This window comes from Diadema antillarum, unplaced genomic scaffold, assembly GCF_040938485.1.
Source record: "Diadema antillarum isolate AM-2024a unplaced genomic scaffold, OU_Dant_1.0 seq00001419_RagTag, whole genome shotgun sequence".
Classification (NCBI taxonomy): Eukaryota; Metazoa; Echinodermata; class Echinoidea; order Diadematoida; family Diadematidae; genus Diadema; species Diadema antillarum.
In genome coordinates this window covers 143492-152819 of record NW_027272171.1, presented here as the reverse complement: position 1 = coordinate 152819, position 9328 = coordinate 143492, and positions in this window count along the sequence as shown.

Here is a 9328-nt window from a genome sequence, read left to right as displayed (position 1 = left end):
TCAAGTCTTCTATGGAGAAACCTTCTTGTGTCAGCCACTGGCACAATCAATCATTGATTCTGATGAGGAAAAAAAAAATAACACAACATAACGATAATAGTGATGATTGAGAGAAGTGAAATAAGGCTAGGCAGAAAAATCACACAGGAAAATGACGTAACATACAAAATACAGCATTGGATGATTTAAAGTTTGGTGCTTGTGCTAGCTCCCAAATGACTGCTGGAATAAAAGACTCCCAAATATTCTACAATGTCGCATAGCATGCTGCTGGTTTTTGAGGATGTTGCACAAGAATTTGGGTATGTTACAGCGATATGCTCAAATTTCTAATGAACCATACTGGGTTGAAATAAAGAAACAAAGAAAAAGGAATACCTTCTCCTTGATGACATGGTCAAACGGGAAAAAACATGACATCAGATGATCCACTTCTTTGCACCAGAATTCAGCCAGGAGGATGCCATGTACACATATTGATGGAAATCAGCGCTGCATGTTCATCATGTACTTGTACCCATGAAAGGAGCAAGCTAGTGGACAGCACGATCAATGGTCATGGATGGACCTCAAGTCTTCTATGGACTGCAAGTCTTCTATGGAAACACCTTCTCACATCAGCCACCTGCACAGTCAATCTTTGATTCTGATGAGGAAAAAAAAAAACACACAACATAACAATAATACACCTATTAATGATTGAGAGAAGAAAAATAAGGTTAGCCAGAAAAATCACACAACAATCCGTTAGGTGAATGATATACTGGTATAACATACAAATTACAAAATACAGCATCCTTTGCCATTGGGGATTTCAAGATCAGTGCTAGTGCTAGCTCCCAAATGACTGACTTAAACTGAGCTCCAACACCGACGGTCGGATTAACTAAGCGATACTGATCAAAGTTATTGATCCCCAGCAATAGGTGTTGGAATCGCAGCATCGCGAGGTCCGTGAGAATCGCACGACGAAAAGTGATGGCGCATGATTACACTCGAATATTAAAAGATGCAGGACTGCTTAGTTTTTAGACACAAAGTGAGGAAGACAGACTAAAATGCCCCAAATTTCAACCATTCTTCAAAACACAACTTAATATTTAATTTTATGCTTCCAGGCTCAGATTTATGAAGCCACATGCTTGTGTAGGGCCTACATTTTGTGGCGTGGGTGACCATTGCATTAGCATAAAATGTACATGCTACAGGCCTAACTCTTACACTACGAAATAGCGGAGCTAGGTTCAGTAGACGACATTCTTTGATTTCAACACCAAGCCCAGCACTTGACCGAAAGATTGGTCTGTATCTCGTCGACAGGGATATGTTCCACAGAGCAGAGACTGCATCTGGCTTTACGGATCCCCTCCTATAGACATAGTCCGGAGGTAGAGAGCCATAAGTAACGTAAAAAAAAAAATAAAAGACTCCTCCTCCGGACAGACGAATCTTTCACAAGTTTGCCCAGCACCAGCAACCAGAAATTTATGACATATTCTTGAGGTCATCCTACCAGCACCTACGGACTTCAAGTTCACTTCAGTTTTATCGCCAGTGCCAGTGGCTGCCAGTGCTTAAGTTAGTGCTGAGACACAATCAAAAAGCTAAGAGGGCGTACTCTCGCTACTTCGCACGCAAACGGGTGTAGTACGTCATGGAGCGGGAGCCCAACCAAGCCCAATGGCAGCCAATTTAGTAATAATACCGCAAGCTTCTTAAACACGTGAGCCTATGGAGCAAACCCTACCTTCCTTTCATTTTCTTCATTTTAAAAGGAAGCACACAGCGGTAGAATTGCATTTCAGACCTCAAAATATCACAAAAAGTATATTTTCTGTCGATATGTAAAAAAAAAAAAAATGAAGTAATGTAAAAGCCTTTACTTTTTTATCTATAGTCCCTCAGCAAGTTTGTGTTTGAGCTGACAAACGCCACCTATCTCTTTCTCTCTCCCTCCCGAAACATAGTTTGGTCTACCTACTTCAGCTCAAACCTTGTGGGCCTGCAGATTGCGATTGGAAAGTAAATGACATTTTTTTTTCAAATACATTTCATAGTTAGAGAGGAATGATACTTCTTTACGACAAAACAAGATTCTAAGTACATACATCCGTACATATCTTCCCCTGTATGCCCCCTAAAAAGGGGAAAAATGAAAGGGAGACAGAAATACGAGGACCCAGTGATACGGCACTGATATCATGATCGCGTAATATATAGTACGCCCTCTAATCAATCTATCGGTCTGTTGCTTTCAATGGCGGAATGGCGTCCGTATTTCGCCCATGAGCATACTAGTTCGCAGGAGTAAGCCCTTGTGTCTTAGCGTAGCTTCTACTGATACTCTTGATTCACTGGAGCAGTTATACCACTAGAAGTCCTAACAGAGTTAGCAGAAAATAGTGTTGTTGATGTAGCTTGCATTGAACCTGACATCACCACCCAATATGAGGTAGGCCTATGCCTACTAACATTGTTAGGGATTACGCCTAACTGACTGTCGTCTTGTTAGCCCGACCAGACGCTGTTAAGAGTACGCTGTGCTGTGCGAATAAATCATAGCCTGTCGCTTAGTAGTAGGGTTGGGGGTACCACGTATCGTCACCCTAAGGATCTGTAGCTTGTTTATTCTAAAAATATAACACAAATCCGCCTAATTCTTACCTCAAATATGCCATAAATACTGCAGTTTTGAATGTCATGACCGTCTCGTTGATTATGAATCTCCGTTTTAAAATAGCGCAATTTTAGCGCGTGCGTTTCGTTTTCTTCGCGCAGCTAAAAAGGGAACCTTGCGATCGGCACCCCCTAACCTCCATAGGTATACACGTGAATTTCACAGCATAGGTAATACACGTGAATTTCACAGGCCATAGGTAATACACATGAATTTCACAGCCATGCGTCGTTACTGAGCGGATGTGTAATTTTTAGCTTGGTTTGTTTGAGTTTGATTTTCGTTTCTTCGTTTTTATTGTTTTTATAGCTCATGACACTTAATCCCGCGCGTACCTTTTCGTTCTATACGCAAACAGCCATGATACGCAGGGTGCCGATGGGAAGGTGCCCTGCCGATAGGTGGTGCCCCAACCATACTAGATCTACACTGTCTACAGCGACTGGGTTGTGTATAGAATCTAGTTACCGTAGATAACTTGTAGAATTTACGTGACACAGTAACACTAACAGTTCAGTACATATACAGTAGCTGAGTTAGAACAACTCATTCCAAACTCTTGAGCTCTCATGTCATACTCTCACACTCACTGACTCAGTCACACTCTCAGATACAGAACAGTCTAACTGGACTGGTTATCCCCACTTGATACGATCATGCGAAATTTGCACAGCAGGGGCAGGGCCGCTGCCGGCCCCGGGTCGGTCGGGACAATGCAATGCAAATCTCGCTGGTAATTATTTTAGCTAAGATTAGGTCTACATAATGTATTAAAAGTTACGTTGACCAACCTTCCGCGAAGAATCCCAAAGGAGAGGTTCCTCTTTTTCTTAGGGGCCGTTTGCTAGCCATTTCTCAAAATAGATGGTTCGTACCTCGAGATGTTTGACTCCGGTCAGAGATCATCACGAAAGAACAAGAGCGTTTGAAATGAACAGCGAATCGTAACCGTGTGTGTGGTTTTTGAGCGCGGTCGCGGACTAACGGTTCAGCAGTACATACACGTAAGGTTCAATCAGCGACAACAACAACACGCACATGACCTCTTACGTTACATTATTACCAAGAAAACTTGTAATCATTAATTTTTTGGTTTTGAATGAAAAAATATATGTATAAAATTTTTTTATTGCAAATTAAATTTTTTTTCAATGTGTCAATATTTTTTGTGCTCCATATATTTTGAAATATATTTTTGTTGTGATCCTTGGTACGAACGAGCCTCATATCAACAACCCGGATCTCCCATTCATCGTACACAATTGCTACACGCCGATTGCATTCATATACAGTGTACTAGTAGTTTTCTATTGTTGTGTGTACATGTCAAAGCTACGGGGAACGAACGGGCGGCAATGGGTATTACTACCTTTTTTTATTTTTTTCACGAGTATGTAATCTCATTTAAGATTTTTTACGTGCTTTATTCCGTAGTGAATAGATGTTGCATTTTAGGAATGCTGTAAATCAACCAAGTGAAGCAGCTTTTTGTTTGCAATGGTAAGACTACTGTTTGTTTACATAATCCTATTGAAGCCAAACGGGTGGTTGCGTTAGATGAATGTCCGTCATGACTTGCATTGACATTGCGGCCATCAAATTATGAGTTTTCATATTGATTTTTGTGATCGACATCATTCAATAATCATAGTGCACGTGGTTTAAACTTTGGTAAAACAAAAAGTTAACCATGGTTTAATAACCACTGTTCTTATGCTATCATACAAGGTTCCATGGTTAGAAATTCTGGAATATGGTTTTTCTGCACTCTATATCTGATCAGCATGAAGCCATGCACGGTTGAAACCATTGTTAAAATATTAACCACTTTTTCAACCGTGGGTAAACAAAAGTTAAACCACGGTTTTATAACCACTGTTCTTATGAGCTATCATACAACCATGGTGAAAATCATGGCTTTTTAACCGCCTCTTCACTATCATGAAACCACGGTTCGTAGAACCAATCAACGTTTCATAACCATCTTTTGCACATCACACTATGATAAAACCATGGTTCAAATCCTGGTGTAGCTATGACCATCGTTTTCCTCGCTAAAATGGAATTTGAGCGATTGTTTAAAACCGTTGTTTTCACACTTTCGTTAAACCACTGTTAAAGTCATGGTTATATAGCCTAACCATCATTTTTTAACTATGATAAAACCATGGTTAATATCATGGTTAATAGCCATCGTTTTCAACCTTTGTAAAACGAAAGTTTAACCAAGGTATTATAACTAGTGTTTTTGTGCTATCATACAAAACACGGTTAAAATCATGGTTTTATAACTATTGTTTTTACACTATCATAAAACCATGATGAAATCATGGTTTTATAACGATGGTTCTCAACCTTAGTAGAACGAGAGTTACACCATGGTTTCCTAACCATTGTTTTTATACTATTGTGAAACCATGGTTACAACCATTGTTATATTATTATGTTATTTTTACCAAAGTAGAACGATAGTCTTGTGGTTTTCTCGCCATTGTTTTTTTAATTTCTTAAAACTGTGGTATAACGATGATTTTTTAACCATGGTTTTAAAACACTTTCATTAAACCACTGTTAGAGCCATGGTTATACAAAATGTATATAACCATCATTTTTTAACTATGATAAAACCATGGTTAATATCATGGTTAATACCCATCATTTTTAACCTTTGTAAAACGAAAGTTTAACCATGGTATTATAACTAGTGTTTTTGTGCTATCATAATACCATGGTTAAAATCATGGTTTTATTACTATCTTTTTTACACTATCATAAAACCATGATAAAATCATGGTTTAATAACGATGGTTTCCAACCTTATAGAACGAGAGTTACACCATGGTTTCCTAACCATTGTTTTTATACTATTGTGAAACCATGGTTACGACCATTGTTATATTATTATGTTATTTTTACCAAAGTAGAACGATAGTCTTGTTGTGGTTTTCTCGCCATTGTTTTTTTAATTTCTTAAAACTGTGGTATAACGATGATTTTTTAACCATGGTTTTAAAACACTTTCATTAAACCACTGTTAGAGCCATGGTTATATAACCATCATTTTTTAACTATGATAAAACCATGGTTAATATCATGGTTAATACCCATCATTTTTAACCTTTGTAAAACGAAAGTTTAACCATGGTATTGTAACTAGTGTTTTTGTGCTATCATAATACCATGGTTAAAATCATGGTTTTATTACTATCTTTTTTACACTATCATAAAACCATGAAGAAATCATGGTTTAATAACGATGGTTTTCAACCTTGGTAGAACGAGAGTTACACCATGGTTTCCTAACCATTGTTTTTATACTATTGTGAAACCATGGTTACAACCATTGTTATATTATTATGTTATTTTTACCAAAGTAGAACGATGGTTTTGTCGTGGTTTTCTCACCATTGTTTTTTTAATTTCTTAAAACTGTGGTATAACAATGATTTTTTCACCATGGTTTTAAAACCATCGTAAAATGAAAGTTTTATCATGTTATCATAACTATGGTATTTTAACAATGGTATTACCACACTTCCGCCACACATTTACCATGGATATGAATTAAAAATCATGGACTACCATCGATCCATTGTAAAACCGTCCATAACCATGGTTATACCATGGTTACGGTTGTAAAACCATGGTTTTTTTTTATAAGGGGAGAGCTAACGAAAATAGGCTAAATAGAATGTGAGCGGGGGAGGGTGATGGTTTTCGTTTGAGAGAGAAGTTTTACTCTGAAAAATCTTTTCAAACTCGAAATCATGTGAGTGTGTATATATTCATATGTGCATATCTGCTACTCCATATGCTGTCAATATTATCATATGTGTATTTCATTTGTTCATTTCTTTAGGTAATGTGCGACAGAGTAATGTATGTGATGTGACACAGTGCCCGTCCGACTCGCGGCGCTGGTCTGGTCAACGCAACGGACGGCCGTGAGGTGGCGCACTCGATCCAGCCGGATGTCGTGCAGGCGGATCGTGGGCTGGCCGCGGCGGACAGTAGGAGAATGGGGCGTCGCCCTCCATGTCCGCAAAGCGGTTACTTAAAACCTGTTCGGTCAGGTGCAGCGTCATCATTCGGCTTTTGGATTTCTCATCAGCTATACCACAATCAACTCGCACCATCATGTCTGGACGCGGTAAAGGAGGCAAAGGACTAGGAAAGGGAGGAGCAAAGCGGCACCGCAAAGTTCTTCGTGATAACATCCAGGGCATCACCAAGCCAGCAATCCGTCGTCTGGCAAGAAGGGGCGGAGTGAAGCGAATCTCGGGCCTCATCTACGAAGAAACCCGCGGAGTCCTGAAAGTCTTCCTTGAGAACGTGATCCGCGATGCAGTGACATACTGCGAGCATGCCAAACGCAAGACGGTTACTGCCATGGACGTCGTTTACGCATTGAAGAGGCAGGGACGCACACTCTACGGATTTGGCGGCTAGAATTCAACGGCCTCCTGTACCACAAAACAACGGCTCTTTTCAGAGCCACCACATTATCAAGAAAGAATACACTTTATGAAACAAATTTCCACATCTCTTTCATTTGTTATTACGACACGTCAGGTCATATTCTATGGACCGAACGTCATTATGAGAAGCACGTTTGAATCAATGCTCAAACCTCGTCATTATATTATACTGGAATAATTACCCCATCTTTATATAACATCTTACATATTTCTAGTTCAGTTTTTTTTTTTTTTCTGTTCTGTGGCAATCATGCTCTTAAAACGCTTCCACTGCACGCTGTATTGAGTTAAATGGTTGTAAATGACGGTGGCATAACGACTATGGCATGTTTTTGCTCATCACAGCCCCCCAGTTGCAAATAGGGAAAGAGAGATTGAGAGAGAGAGAGAGGAATTTTTCTCAAGTAAAGTTGTTGTTTTGGCTTCTGTAATGTTGTTGTCATACGATTGTAAACTTGTTGCTTTATGTGTAAAGTTGTTGCTTCGTGTGTAAAGTTGTTGCCTTTTTTTGGTAAAGTTGTTGTTCCCATAGTGGGTGGGTTGTAGAAAGCAACAACTTCACACATTTCTTTGGTGAAGGAAAGATTCTATGCACTATTTGGCATGACCAGCATATAGCCAATTTTGCGCAGATTAAGCACCCGCAGCACACATGTTGGAGTAATTAAGTCTGGATAATATCTTGCTGTTTGACATTGGGCTTAGTATTGGGTAGTGAGAAACAAAAAAGCAATCAATCACTCAAATAAAGAAAGAAAGAAAGAAAGAATAGTATCGACAATTCAATTCATTTATTTCATTTTCAACGTAACACAAGATAACTCAGGTATTACATCATAAACAAAAACATTTGCCTTTGCAATAGATAAATGATATCCATAATTATAAGAGCGCATACTGGCAAAAAAAAAAAGAAGAAAAAAGATAAAGAAAGAAGAAATGACACAAAGTCATGCTTCAGTTGTATGCAAGCAAGAAGGTATGGTTTCTCTAACGCATAATAAATCTTTACAAATGAATTTCAGCTGCAGCGCGTAAGGAAACGGCGACGAAGGTAGATAATACGTGTAAAAGTTTAACAGGCACTGAAAAGAAATAAGGGAAGATAGCAGCTATTTCGTGAGACACGCAACAGAATATGTATAGTTACAGGAGCTTTTCTGGATCTGGTTTGATTACAAGAAGAAAAGAAAATTTATCAATAAAATATTTACAGAGAATTATGCATGTGTTTCATTTTTACACGCAGTTCAAGGACAAAATTAGGGTGATATTGACAGAAATCTGTCTACCGCCATCTGGTGGCAAAAAAAACCAAAACATTATTCCACCACGGCCGGCAGGTAGAGCCGTCACGCCCGCCTGAATCGATGCTTCTGCTAATCCTCATCTAATTTGCATGAACTGTGCGAGCGGATCCTCCGAACGCGTATAAAAGAGGGAAGGGGGCAGTTGACCATAACATTTCTCTTTCAGAGCAACGTCGAATTCGCACCCGCTTAGTCTAATCAACGCTCACAATGGCTCCTCCATCCGGACAAGTTGCCAAGAAGGGTTCCAAGAAAGCTGCCAAGGCTCCCCGGCCCAATGCCGACAAGAAGAGGCGTAGGAAGAGGAAGGAGAGCTACGGCATCTACATCTACAAGGTTCTGAAGCAAGTCCATCCAGATACTGGAATTTCGAGTCGCGCCATGTCCATCATGAACAGCTTCGTCAACGACATTTTCGAACGCATCGCCGCCGAAGCTGCCCGTCTCGGTCAGTACAACAAGAAGTCGACCATCAGCAGCCGTGAAGTGCAGACCGCAGTGCGCCTGCTTCTCCCCGGAGAACTGGCAAAGCACGCCGTCAGCGAGGGCACCAAAGCTGTCACCAAGTACACTACATCCAAGTAGATGTCCACAGTCGACTCTAATCCAAACGGCCCTTATCAGGGCCACCACATAACCAAGAAAGAATATCCAACTGTTGTATGAAATCATATCCTAATTATAACGAATCAAAAAACTAGTACTTTGCACACCAGACTAGAAATACAAATCATTGCTTGCTTAGTGATTTCAGATTGTCTGCTTATTTATATTTGCTTCTCGTGTTAACATAATGTACTCATTAATTAGTTGAATGAAAGCACTACCTGATCGAAACATGGTAAGATCATGCAAACGTATTA